General features: G+C 45.8%; 1 pseudogene; it reads left to right on the plus strand.

Annotated features, from left to right (window-relative positions):
• Positions 1–14,934, plus strand: part of LOC109845239 — a 91,014-nt pseudogene that overhangs the window by 73,565 nt on the left and 2,515 nt on the right.

Consider the following 14,934-nt stretch of genomic DNA (forward strand, 5'->3'; position numbering starts at 1 on the left):
ATAGCACCATCCAAGACATGGAAGGATTTAAAGGTCCGAGGGGAGCAGGCTGAGCGATTCCTCAGGAGAAAGAAGGCAGAGAGAGGCCAACAGGCGACGAATGCTCCAGCACAGAATTTCAACCCAAGGGGGAAAGGCAAGGCGCACGTTAATGCGGTGGATGCTAACCAAACCTTTCAGCTGCAACCTCAGCAAAAGCAGCAGCAACAAGCACAACAAGCACCACAACAATCTCGTGGACAATGGAAACAACGGCCTCAGAAGCAGAAGTCTTCAGAGCCGAGGTTTCCTAAAACATATTCCTTCAAGGATGACGAGGTGCCCGGCATCTTCAAGTACTTGTTGGAGAACAACAAAATCCAGCTACCAGCGATCGTAGATCAAGAAGGGGCAAGCAAAGTGACGGATCCAAAGTACTGCGCGTATCACAGAGCGGTCCATCACCCTACGAGGTCGTGCTACCACCTCAAGGACAAGATCCAAGCGTTAATTGACGTGGGCGTCATAACCCCGAAGCCTGCCAGGAATGTAGGGGAAAATGCAGTCTCGATCAGCTTTGGATCGGTGCCCACGACATGGTTCGAGCCGAAACGCGTCACTAAAGTGGGAATGAAGATGGTGAACGAAGACCCACATGGACAGCGTCAGAAAGGACTCGTGCCACACACGGCCCCAAATGGCGAAATTCTCTGGGTTCACCCTGACCTGATTGAAGATGAACAATGGGCCGGATCATCGTCCAAGAGGAAATCCAAAGGTAAAGGAAAGTCTTGCTGCGGAGTGGTTGCTATCCCAGGAGAAGATGATGAAAGAATCTTGGCCTTCCCACTCTCCGAAGAAGAACAAGATGTCTTTGCAACCCGGAGTGGAAACGAGTATCACTACAACTATCCACCACCTAATGAGCAAGGGGTGAATAAACGGGGACCAGCCAAAACTCTCACGGAGATGGGGGTGATCACAAGTCCTACACCGGGTGAAGAAGCTCGACAACAGCCGGTGAGTAAACCAAAAGAGAAGAATCCCCAGGAGGTACAGAATCCGAAGCAGTCTCGCTTCAGTCGTCAAAGCTCGAGAGCTCCACAAGTCTTCGATATAATGGCTCAACTAGCTAACATTCCAGCAAGGATAACGCTATATGAGTTGTTACGGTTGTCCAAGGAAACTAGGGAGGCCTTGCAAGAAACTTTGGCCAATTCAGAGGTATTTCTGACTCAAGTCAACCCGGCACCTGAAGAACCGGAACTGCTGAGTCAACATTGCAACATAGCGACTAAGAATCTCCCCTGCATTACTTTCACCAAAGAGGATATGCAGACGAAGAATTCAAACCATGATCGACCCTTATATTTCGTGGGGTACATGGGCTCCAGCAAGGTCAACCGGATCCAAGTCGATCCGGGTTCCGCTGTGAGTATTATGCCGCTTCGCTTAATTAGTAAATTGGCGTCCACAGGTACTGTTATCTACGGATTCAACACCAGCGGGTCAAGGCCCTTGGGTAAGATTCGGATAAAGTGTCAAATGGGTGATCTGAAGACGGAGGTCACGTGCTACGTGATTGATGCTGAGACATCGTATAACTTACTATTGGGTCGACCTTGGATCCATAGTAATGTTATAGTTCCCTCCACTCTACATCAGTGTCTGAAATATGTCGACACTGATGGAAGAGTTAGGACGGTGGTCGCGGATAAACAACCATTTAAAGGGTTTGAGAATTATTTCACTGATTCTCTCCTTTATGGTAATGAATCCGATACAGAACCATCGGTCCAAGGCACGGACAGCGGAGGAGAAGCTGATTCCGAAGCCGGATTCGATTACAATGGTGGTTTTGTTTTAAATAACATTGTACCCTTTGTAATCAATCTTGACGATGATCAATCGTCAAATGGCAGTTGTAACTGGCAACTTGCCACTAATAAAATAAATGATGATTTAGAGTACTCCCTGTCTCTTGATAACGTGATAACAGAATTGTATAATAACCCCGATTTGTATATGCCGCTTCGATCATCCTATGTAACGAAAGAACACCTCCAACATTCTTTCGGAACAACCATGGTCATCCCTAACAAAATAAAGGGTGCAAAGGAAGTGATTTACGATAAAGGAAAAAGTTCTCCATTACCAGATCATTTCCTAAGTGAAGATGAAGATGATGACAAACCTGGTCGGCATTTATCTAAGTATAGTCCGGAAGCACGCAAGCTCATGGAGAAGCAGGGGTATGATTTCACACTCGGAGAAGGCTTGTACTTTGATCGAGGTCCCCGTATCCCAGCTAAGGCAGCACATGTGCCAAAAGGAAAACCGGACAGACGAGGGTTAGGGTATGAATCTTCTTCAGAAGACGAATGTTGCTGGTTAATCAATAACCAATCATCTAAGCAATACAAAGATGGGTATCCGTCAGATTCCTCGGAATGGGATTCCGATACAAGTCTGGGGGAAGCTTTCAAAGCCCTAATGACGAACATGACTACAGCTGATCCGTCCACAATGGAGGACGATGATCAAATGCCAACATGGGAAGACCTGTGGGTTCATCACCTGAACATGCAGTACGGTGATAGGTTCGAACAAAGAGAACCACCCACTGAGGACAAAATAATCCAGATTAATATGGGCGATGAAGCCAACCCGAAGCCCATATTCATCAGCGATAGTCTTCCCCCAAATGAGAAGGAGGAGTTAATCGCTCTCATCAGGGAGTACATCGACGTCTTCGCATGGAACTACGAGGATATGCCAGGGCTCGACCCTAATGTGGCAATGCATCGCCTCGATATCAAGCCGGATGCCAAACCAGTCAAGCAACAGCAAAGACGGTTTCGTCCGCAGATTATGGAAGCCATTGAGGCAGAGGTTAAGAAATTGGTCGACTCAGGATTTATCCGAGAAGAGCAACACCCAGATTGGTTAGCCAATATTGTCCCCGTCATGAAGAAAAATGGTAAAATCAGGGTATGCATCGACTTCAGGGACCTGAATGCGGCGTGTCCAAAAGATGATTTTCCTCTCCCAATCACGGACGTCATCATCGATAATACTTGCGGATTCGAGAGAATGTCATTTATGGATGGTTTTTCAGGTTATAACCAAATCAAGATGCACCCAGATGACGAGAAGCATACAGCGTTCAGAACGCCCCTCGGTGTATTTTGCTACACAGTGATGCCATTCGGTCTAAAGAATGCAGGCGCCACGTATTAACGAGCGATGACTAAGATTTTCCAAGAACATCTCAGGAAAACAGTTGAGTGCTACGTTGATGATTTGGTTGTAAAAAGCCGCAACAAAGAAGATCACATCAAAGACTTGAAGACGATGTTTGATCTCATGCGAAGTCACCAATTGAAGATGAACCCTACTAAATCCTTCCTCGGAATGTCCAGTGGAAAATTTCTGGGATTCGTTGTCACCACGAAGGGTATACATATCGATCCCGATAAGGTGAAGGCGATACATGAATTGCAGCCTCCAAGGAATCTAAGAGAACTCAGAGGATTGCAAGGGCGGCTAGCTTACATCCGGCGGTTCATCTCAAACCTTTCTGGGAAGTGCCAACCATTCTCTAAGCTAAACAAGAAAGGGGTGTCATTCATCTGGGACGACGCTTGCCAAAAGGCACTCGAGGATATCAAGACATATCTGACAAATCCTCCTGTTCTCGTTGCACCAAAATCAGGTAAACCGTTCTTGATTTACCTCAAGGCGATGAACCACTCGATAAGTGCTTTATTAGCACAAGATGACGATAATGGTCACGAACAGATGGTCAAGGTCATCAATTATGGCATTCTCCAGGTCTGGGTACCCTGCATCCCTTATTGAAGATATCTTAAGATCAATGAATGACTTGAACTGGTGAAGGGAAAGTCCGCCATGGAAGAGCTTGCCAATCATGGCATTCACGAAAGAGAAGAAAGAGCGAACTTCTATACAAATGACGATCTTCTCTGGGTCATCGTCTGATAATAACTCCTTCACGAGGACGTGAAGCCGAGAAGAAAGCCCTACATAAAGAGAAGAATCAGGCAAAAGCCTTAAAAGAAGAAATGAATGACGTTTCTCAGTTGTTCAATCTATACCTTCTTCCCCTTGAGTCACTGGGGGTGGCGGAGGTGTAACGGCTGGGGGGGGGGCAGCTGGTGTAGTGGGTCCCTTAGCCGGCTCAACAGGGTCCTCCTTAACAAAAACTCCTGTTAAATGCAAGTCAGAATTCTCAGAGGCATCACATTATAGCTGCATTAGTCAAAATTGGCTAGTCCTATAATTGATTTGGGAGGAGATATATACCTTCGAAAGAATCATCCTCAAAATTCTTATCAAACGTGGGCTCGGAAAATATATCTCCAGGTAACTGGCCATCAAACTGAGGAGAGCTATACATGAAGTGGAGTGTAGGAGTGTCCGCGATCAAGCCTTCCTCGTCAAAATCATCAATGGAGAAATCTGACGTAAAAGAATATAAGTACCAAAGGAGAATAAAGAGACTACAACCAACAGAAATGAGTTACCTCTTATGGATGCGTTAGCCTCTTTATTCCCAAAATCCACGTATGCCCCCTGCAAGTTATCTGAAAGAGCAAGAAGTATAGAGATGATTAGAAGATGCACAAATTCTTTTGCATACCATCTAAAAGATACATTGTCAATAGTAGATGTACCTGGATCTACGGAATCAGGTCCTACATTGCGATCCTCCCTAATGTCGGCAACCCCTGTAGGCTTTTCTACCTGGGGCAGCGGGTCAGGCTCCCCAGGAGATAGAGGAACGAAATCGGGACTCATTTCGCTCTCTCCACGCTCTCCTATATAGAGATGGGAAAGCATGAGTCAATGTTCTGAATAACCAAGAAGGGGGTTTACAGAGTAGATGTTACCTCCGTCACTAGCAGGATCATCACCAGCCAAGTCCATATCAGATGATCGGGAAGCTGCACGCGGCTTTCGGGCTAATCTCTTCCGCCTGGTAACAGGAGGTCGCACCCGGGGAGGAGGACAGAACTCGTCATCCTGGTCAGCTGTGGTCCCTGAAACACCAAACCACTATTAAGTTTAATAATCCTAGAAAATGGAAAGAAAGACATGGATAGCTAACCTCGCTCGGAAAGGTCCTCGTAATTCTCAGGATCTCCACCCGAAGCCTCGCCGGCATAATGGAAGTCCCTCGTCCCCTCTTCATCAATCCGACGAGCCTTGTTCTGTATCCTTTGTGACCGAGCGTTCTCCCAAATCCTGCGAGAATCAACCTGAGAAGCTTCCTCAGCCTCTAGTTCTGCAATCGGCTTCATGGGAATAGTCTTATTAGCTGCTAACAACCACTTGCAGCTTAGGAAGGTGAGGTTCAACTGCCGCTCAGCACTCGGGAGACTGAACTTAGCACCAGTACAGCCCGTCACGGTCCACAACCAAGCTCGGAGACCGTCTACTAAACCGCCGTGGGTCCGAAGCTGCTGACGTGGAGTCCCGACATAAAGCAGATCATAGCCAAACTGGCGAGCGAATCGGCAGGGTAAATATGGCTCAATAAAGCACTGATCTCTCACCCGGAAAGTCAGATAACCTGGCCTAATGTTCACCAGCCAGTCAAAGCAGCCGACGTCCAAGTGAGTTCGATACTCCCTCGGTCTCTCCTCGTCAATCAAACACTCGCCGTATCGACCGGAGAATTGCAGAAAGCAAGTGGAAAATGCCCAACACTTGTGAATCTGTAGCTGCTGTCTGATATCAGGAAATCCTCGTCCCTCCCACTTGCCATTCGCAAGCAACTGTAATAGGGGAACAGAATGATCTGTGGCACTCGGTACCGACATCATATCGGAACGGTGAAGGACGAACCAAGCCATCAAGTAAGTCTACGGGAGCTCCGTCTTAATGGTGGGAATCTGACCCGGCAAATCACTTTCCTTCCGTGTAAATGCACCAGAAAGCTGTCGAAGTCCTCGATGAATATTCGCCACCATCACCGGAAGAAGTGAAAGTTCTTTCTTATAGGCAAGCTGAACTGCTGGATAGAGCACTTCCAAGGGCAAGGCATCACCAGACTGATATGGAACCACGCACTTCTTCAACCAAATGGCGAGATAACCAGCAAGAAGAGTCATCGGTCGAATCGGCGCGGTTGCATGCCATAAATATGATTTGAACTTGGTCCCTGCAGGAAAACCACCCTCAGAACTGCTAGTGGTGTAAGAATGAGCGTCAATCTTCTTCATCAAACTGTTCACCCCTGAGGGAGTAAGTGGGGCCAACTCACAAATAGCCTCGCCAGAATTGCTCTCCAGATTCTTGAACAAATAATTGGAAAACTGCTTCAGACTCACGAATACCTTAGTCCTCTTTGCTAAAGGCTCAGACTGCGCCAAAGCTATATGATAGTGACAAGTGAGGTCCCATAGAGTCTCATAACGGTCGGGCATACTATCCTTCAATTGACTCAGTTCATGATTGGAGGGGAAGTATTCCTGGTACAACATCTGTCCCATGGGCAAGCCAGAAATCCTGTGCATCTCATGGAGAGCCAAGCCCAACTCCCTCTGCCGGGTCAGAAAAGTGTTCGAATCTGGATTATAAAGCTCGAACAAAGCAAAGAACTGCTTCGCACTGACAGGCAAGCCATACATGGTGGCGCGAACGGCTGCATACAGACCACAAGCGTGCAACTCCTCACTCCATCGGCTCAAGACGTACTTCGTCATGCGAGTCCACCAAAGTTTGTCCAAAGAATGGACCCAGCCGTAGATTCTGTGGCGCGTCGCGGGCATCTCCCGTCCTAAGACAGCGAGGCGATTCCTCAAAGTAGAAGCAGAGGCAAGAAGCTCGTTACGCGGTGGCGCGTCCAAACCCAACACTCCAGGATGCAATCCAGTAATATGATTCCTGTTCGAACCAGGAGCTGACTGATGGGTGATGTATCCACAATGAACGCTCTCATGATCCACCGTCAAGCGCCATGACATCTCCCGTGTCACAGCCTGATGTCTGAGCTCAGTCAATGAACGATGCCGAGGAATCTTCGGCAAATATATGAAACCACTGCAAGTCTTATGGAGCCACTGCTCGGCATCGATGAACACTGCGTCCGGATCTCTGGCAGAATCGCCGAATAGAAAGTCGGTCTTCCTGAGGGGCTGAATAGAACTGGCATCCTTCACGAAGGGCGCATCCGTAATCAACTATCGCAGAGCCCGATATCCACCTTCCCTCACCGCTTTGGCAACCTCTGTCGATGTGCCTGAAGCGAACTGAGAAGTAACTGGAATAGGAGAAAAATCGTCGGAGGTCGAATAATACTCGCCACGACGTCCGTACACCGCGTGAGAGGAGAATGCTCCAGAAGGATACTCAACTGAAAACAAGCAATTAAATGTTTGTTAATTCCAGTTAAAAAGGGAAATTGAACTCGTCTTATAAATGGTTAAGATAGAGTCTTTGCTTTATAAAGGGTGAGACGATTTGGCCATATTGTGCATTTATAAGATAGGGTATATCAACAATATATCCCTGCCTTATAAGGCACAATACAGCGACAAAACGCCCCCTTTATGAGATATGGTTTTGACCAAGCAAAACATATCTTTAAAGCGTCGATCCTCGCCAAGGAGAATCAAGGCTTTGCCCGGTTGCCTCGCCAAGGAGAACAACGGGGAGTAAAAAGGACCAATTTGCAAATTTCCAGAAAAAAGTGGCTCACCAGCATAAGAGGGCGGTGCGCCATCAACCAACTCAGCAGAGGATCGACTTCTGGGGGCACGAGACATGATGACCTGCAAAATAACTCAAGGGGTTAAATTCAAAAAATAATTTCAGCCCATATTTTTTGCATAAAAACCCCTCAAAATTTCAATTTTTACCCCCTGAAAGATTAGCTCGGGGTGTCAAATCACACCCTCAACCCTTACATACAGTCCCACGACTCCATACATTAGATCGAACATGAAATAGACCAAGATCATGGAGGATTTACCTGAAGAAAAGCTCAAAATCCAATAAAGGTGAGATCTTTAAGGAAACTTGGACCACGCGCTCGAGGGGCCTGAGAGAAACTTTTTATTTAGAGTTTTTGGGAGATTTCTCAGTCTAAGGTCCAAAGGAAAGTCAGATCTAAGGCAAATATCAAGGTTTGAAAGAGAGTGGATGCTCGAGGGAAGAGAAAAGCAAAAAAGAGGCTAAGGGGGGGGGCCGGCCCTAGGTGAAGGAAAAAGAGGAGAAAAAGAAAAACCCTTTTATAGGGTGGACCAACCTTGAACCAGACCGAACCGAACCGGACCGGACCGGGTTTGAACCGGAATCTAAATTGAAGCTGAACCGAGCATCGAAACGACTTTAAATCGACCGACGATTCAGCCCATCATTTATTTATTCCTCTCCCATATGTTTGGAAGAGTCGGAGGATTTTTTGAGCCTAATTACTGCCTTTTTTGGGTCGTTATCAGACCGGTTCAGTTCATTTGGGCATGAGAAGTACTCCAACAAGGTATATAAGTATAAACTATTCCCTATTTTTGGTTGAGAAGTTCCTGGAGAATATTTTTATAAATATTCTTAAGGATAACTCAATAATATTACACCGGACAACGCGTCGCAAAATAAAGACTCAACACCAGCAACCGATGGTGAGCTGAAGATCAGAAAATTAGGAACCGACTTCAGATTCGAAATTCCGACAACGGTCAGACAATAAATGCAGCACCGGAATCCTTACAGACGTTCGACAAAGCACCGAATAGCCTGAAGGAATTGAAGGAATCCAGAATAGAAGCCATTCCAAAGTCCCGCTACACTGACTGAAGGTTGGGACAATCACATCCAAAGTATTCCAGACTCTTCTATAAAAGAACGAGACTGAAATACTTTGGAGGGGGTATCTGTAGGCGTATAAAACTGCCTGTAGGTCCCTTAACACAGCTCGACGACGCCGATTCGACAAACCATCGAGTGACGAAGCGACGAAGTCAAGGAATCGCACGCAGCCACGGAATGCATCCCTTTGTCGGCTGCGAAATCAGCAACGGCCCGGGGGAACAACAGAGTCATCGTAAAACAAGAAGCGGACTCGGAATGAATCACCCCCGACCGATCAAGAGGTTTCAAGACTCCGAACTCAGAGTGGATTCACAGCCAAATCAGGAATCGGATCTACTACCAAATCAAATCAACGAATCAAGTCCTGGATAAATCAACCAAAAACCGAATAGCGGATAGAACCAAGGCGAAGAAAACAACGGAACAACACAGGACGGAGCGCGGAGGGGCTCGGCTCATGCCGAGCCACCCCAGGGTGGCTCGGCCCATGCCGAGCCACCCTGAGGTGGCTCGGCCCAGTGCCGGCCACCCAGAGGTGGCCGACACTGTTCCGTGCGCGGGCACAGGTTCGAGTGCCTATAAATAGGCTAGGCATTGTTCATTTGAAAGGGGTTGGAACTTTAAGAGCCGTTACTTTGCCGGATTGAGAACTGAGCTCGGAGCTTTGAGACTTGGAGACTTGGAGACTTGAAGATTCAGATCTGATTCTCGGCGAGCGTCCACGTCACGAAAGGCAGGAGTTCGAGAGAGGTAAAAATCAGATCTAGATCTACACGAGATCATACCCCGGATCAAAGCTTGGCCTTTGATCCCGAGATTTGGACGATCGTTTCCTTGACGAAACAATCCTCCCCGGCTATTATTTCCTTAGCGAAATAATACCCGTAAACTCGTGTAGATCCGACCGGATCTAGATCGCGCGGTGGTCCACGGTAAATAACCCCGGCGTAGGCAAAGAATCCCACCAAAGCGAGCGGCCGGATAACAGGAGCTCGCGATTTGTTCACAAGGAGAAAATTGTAATTTTTTGTTTCCTTTTTTGATTTCGTTGTAACCGGATCTAAAAAAGACCGGATCTTTTGTAACCGAGAACAAAAAGTTAGTTGTTATCAAAAGTGTGCAATGAAGTCAATGAAAGAGAACACGATTTTCACCGCGAACAGAGTCACCGTCACCAAGCTCGTCTCCTGTGGAAGAGATGCTGAACGAAAAATGAATTGCTCGCCATCCTTGTTGAATGTGTACTTTTGGGCTCGCCGATCATATACTGCGTATCTATCCCATAAATAAGGATTCTTCATACGGCCGAATGAACAATAAAACGAACTTCCTGCCCGCGTTCACCAACCTCTTAGCCTGAGTCACTGTCACCAAGCTCGTCTCCTGTGGAAGAGATGCTGAACAAAAAATGAATTGCTCGCCATCCTTGGTGAACGTATACTTTTGGGCTCGCCGATCATATACTGCGTATCTATCCCACAAATAAGGATTGCCCAAAATAACTTGGCAAACATCTAACGGAACCACGTCGCATGTGACCTCGTCAATATACGACTCATGGAGTGCAAATCTGAATGAACACTGGTTCACTACACTCAATCCCGCCTCTTTCTGAATCCACCCTAATGGATAGGGCTTCGGATGCTTCACCGTCTTCAATCCCAGCTTTTGTACTAACGCCTCAGATATCAGCTTTTTCTGACTCCCTGGATCTACAATAGCATCCACCAAACTGGTCTTCAGAACAAAGAGCTGCTCCCTCGGGTCGTCATCTTCTTTGGTGGCCTGCTTCCCTGCCATAAGGTTGATACTGCTGTTGGGTTCGGTCATCCCGGGAACCTCCTTCGGACCCTGTGCTATCACGTACGCCTTCTTCTCCTCCTTCTTCTTCAATCCTTTTGGCTTCAGATGAGGATACTTATCCCAGCAGCGATCAGCCACATGCCCTGTCTGCTTGCAGTGATTACATGTCAATCTTGCTTTCCCCGAGTCAACCTTCTTCTTCTCATCCTTAGACTGAGAGCCACCCGTCTTGCTCCCTGATGGTTTGGAATCCCCCTTTGTCTCATTGCCCTTCTTCTGCCTGCCCTCAATGGCGATGGCCTTCACGCTCGCCTCTGCGATAGTCTCCACTAAAAACAGCTTCATCTCCTTCTGGATGTATTCATTCAGACCCGCCATGTACTTCATGAAAATGGGGTACTCGGATGTTGCGATGTTTAGGACCATCGCGTGTTGCTGGAACTCCGTAATGTACTCTTGAACGGTCTGATTAAATTTTTGGCGCAAGCCATACCACTTGTACCAACGCTCCTCAAGGAACCCCACTGGATAAAATTGCTTCCAAAGTAGCTCCTTGAACTTGTTCCACGACGCCGCTTTCTTCTCCTGTTTGCAATAGGATTTCCACCACGTCAACGCGTGCCCTAAAAGCTTCAATGTCGCAAACACTATTTTCTCCTTGGACGAATATCCGTAGAGAGTGAAATACATCTCCATACGCTCGATCCAATCATCAAGCTTCTCCACATTGATACTCCCATCATAAACAGGAATCTCAACCTTGAAGTCAATCTTCAAATTCTGGTAATGATTCTTACCCCCTTGATGTCCAACAGTCTAGACAATCTCAGTCTCCCCCTCTGAATCATCTTTCTCGCTCTCCTCATCGGATTCGAAGAGTCCCTTCTTACCCTTTGAAGAAGATTCCTCCTTTTTGTCTCCTCCGTTGATGAGACCCACGAGTTGGGTAAGAGTCGTCCCGATCGTCTCAATCTGTTTCTCCATGGCATCAAGTCTTGTTGAATTATCTGCATCAGACATCTTCTCCTTCCTTAATTTCTGGACCCCCTCCGAGGAATTAAGGATCTCGCCAAGCTTCTTGTACTGTGAGCGAGTAAGGACCATACACAGTTCCCCCCTTCACAGGATCTAGTGCTCTGATACCAACTTGATACGAGTCGCCGTGCGAGCACTCTTGATCGCGGAATTATCAAGAGTGGGTAAAGAAGAAAACGACTGAAGAACACAAGAGTTTAATTAGGGCGAAGGAAAATACCTTCTCTAGATTATGAGAATCAATTAGATTTACAAAATCTCTCTCTCACAATCTCTCTAGATCAAAGAACAACCTCCCTGATCTCTTTTCTGATTACAAACTGAGTTTTTTTCCCTAGAAAAGTCGTGTTTATACTAAACAGAAATCCCAACTGGAGCAGGAAACAGACCCAGGCTCGGATCCGCTACGTGGTCGACCACAGTGCCCAAGGCGGTCGACCGGTCAGAACGACGAAATCTGGAAATCGATTACAGGGTTTTTTCGGTCGACCGCAGTGCCACCATAGGTCGACCGATCTCAGTCCCGAGACACAGTTGGGGTCTGTGCATGATGCGGTCGACCGCCGTGACCAGGCCGGTCGACCAGACAGAGCCCAACTGTAATTCCTGCAGTTTTGATGAATCCTTCGACTTCGTTGCTTCCAATGGCCTCGTCCACGACTCCTCTACTCTATTCTCAAGATACCATGAGAATCATCTATCCTCAAGCTCCCATGAGGATCGCTAAGCTTCCGAAGAGAAGATACACCCCTTTCCAACTTCTGAAAGCTGGAGAACTAATCTCTCCTAGGGCAAATGTGGTAAGAAGCACCTGAATCCAATATCCACTCCGTAGAGTCGGCATCACAGACTGATGGTAGTGCGGATAACGAATAACCTGAAGAATCCAAATCTGAATTGTTACCACTTGTCTTGACAATATTCACCTCTGAAGCTTGTATAGCTTTCCCCTTATTCTTCTCGACTCGATCTAACTTTGGGCATTTAGCTTTCTAATGTCCATCCTTTTTACAAAAAGCACACTGATTTCTATGAATCCCACGATGTGCAACTCTAGACTGTGACCTCTTGCTTCGGTTTGAAAGACGGCCATGAACTACTAATGCATCTCCCGATGCCTTCTCAGAGGACTCATCAACACACTTCCTCAACTCATAATTCACCAACGCTGAGGTCACCTCTTATAGCTAACAGTAATCATAGTAAGAACAAAGGTACCATAATCATTCTCGTGCAATGAACATAAAAGTAACATCGCCTTGTCTTCATCCTCCATCATGATATCCACATTGGCCATGTTTAAAAGTAGCTTCATGAAGTTGTTAACATGCTCCCTAATGGAAACTCCCCTCTTTATCTTGAACTGATAAAACCTCTTCTTCAAGTGAAGCCGATTCTTAATGCACTTATTAAGATACTTTTCATGGAGTGTTTCCCACATCTTCTTCGCCGACGTCTCATTCATCACATTATAAATAAGTTCCGGCGTCAAGCATGACTGAATAACTCCACACGCCCTACTATTCATCTTCTTCCAAACCTTATCTTCCATATCAACATGTTTCTCTTGCAACTCAAGAGTATTTTCCAAATTCTGTGCGTCCAACGCATCAATCACCTGGCATCTCCACAAACCAAAATTGATCTTGCCATCAAACTTCGGAACATTAATCATCATGTTATTGATGCTCAAACTATGTATCGTCTTCATAAGAGATGAACCTGATTGGCTTCCTCCACCCATGTTGTCGATCTAACTCTTCAAATAAGAATCCTTTCAGAGACTCCTTCAAACAAGCCTCAAACGCCAACAAACCAATATGGAACAAACGAAGAATAGATCCAAACTGAAAAAATTAGAGTCTTCACCAAAAAAATCCCACCCTTATCACCAAACGAAGCCCTAGCAGAACATCCAAAACGATCTACTCCTCCAAATAGGCCAAGCCTAACACGAGCTCTGATACCAAATTGTTGTGCGTGGCGTGGAAGCGGTCGAATCACACAAGCCAAACAAGAGAGATCACAACCAAATTGAACAAGCACAATCACCAATAACACAAGAGATATACGTGGTTCGGCAAGTTGCCTACGTCCATGGAGCAAGAAGGGGATGGGGTTTTCACTAATAGAGAAAGAGTACAAATTGAGATTACAAATTACTCAAAGGAACAAACTAATCTCACTAACAAACTCTTAATCTCTCCAAACAAAATGCTAAACAAATAGCTCAGAAAATACCTCTTTTCTGTGCTCCAAATATCCCTAATTTGCTACCTCCAAACCCTCAAAATCGTGTTCCTATTTATACCAAAACAGAAACCCAAACAGAATCCAAATAGGAACTCTAACTGTGCAGAAAACTCATCGTAAGTCGACTTAACAGAGGCCACAAGTCGACTTGGTAGAGCGAAAAACACTAACTGGAGAACACTTCATAAGTCGACTTAACAGACACCATAAGTCGACTTGCCAGAGACAAAAAAACAACGATTCCAGAGCAGAACGTAAGACAACTTATAGTCGGCTTACCATAAGTTGACTTATGCCTGTGCATGAGTCAACTTATGACACAGAATCTGCAAAAAACACACAAAAACTAGAATTTCCCAAATTTCTCCCCACTATACCCCTAAAATATTAGAACCTATTTTAGCTCCCAAACTTCCAATTTGGAACAAAACGATTTCATGATAATTTTGCTTTCCAGATGACCAAGGCTGGGGAGATTGGATCTTCAACTATGCTCATAAAGTTAATCCCATTGATTTTGAGAAAAGTGAGGGAAACTTGTGTTTGGCTAATGCTGTTTTATCTTCTCTCTGCTCAAAATTGCCTATCTCTCGTATGCAGGTGTGTATCATTTACTTTTCCATCTTTATTCATGGTTCTTGAGGAGTACCTAATGTGAAGTTCAGTGCTATATCATAGTTCAAAAAACACGTCTTAGTGTATCATTCTGGTAAAGTGATACTATACTTATTGCATGTGTAATCATTGATAGAGGGATTTGACTGATTCCACTATTTTGAGGAATTTGTGTATTGGATCTGGGTATTCTCTCTTGGCATACAAAAGTGCACTACAAGGAATCCAGAAGCTTCAGGTTAGTAGTAAAATCTGCATGAGATGGTTATCACTATAGAATTAGATATAAAGCTAGAGGTGTTATTAGTAGGAAATGTGTTGCTGTCGTCGTTCTTTGCTTCAAGTGTGTTGTTTGTTCTATTTTTGCTTTAACTATTTGGGTTGGGCATATGTTGAAAATGTGGATCCATT

This window comes from Asparagus officinalis, chromosome 6 (genome assembly GCF_001876935.1).
Source record: "Asparagus officinalis chromosome 6, Aspof.V1, whole genome shotgun sequence".
NCBI lineage: Eukaryota > Viridiplantae > Streptophyta > Magnoliopsida > Asparagales > Asparagaceae > Asparagus > Asparagus officinalis.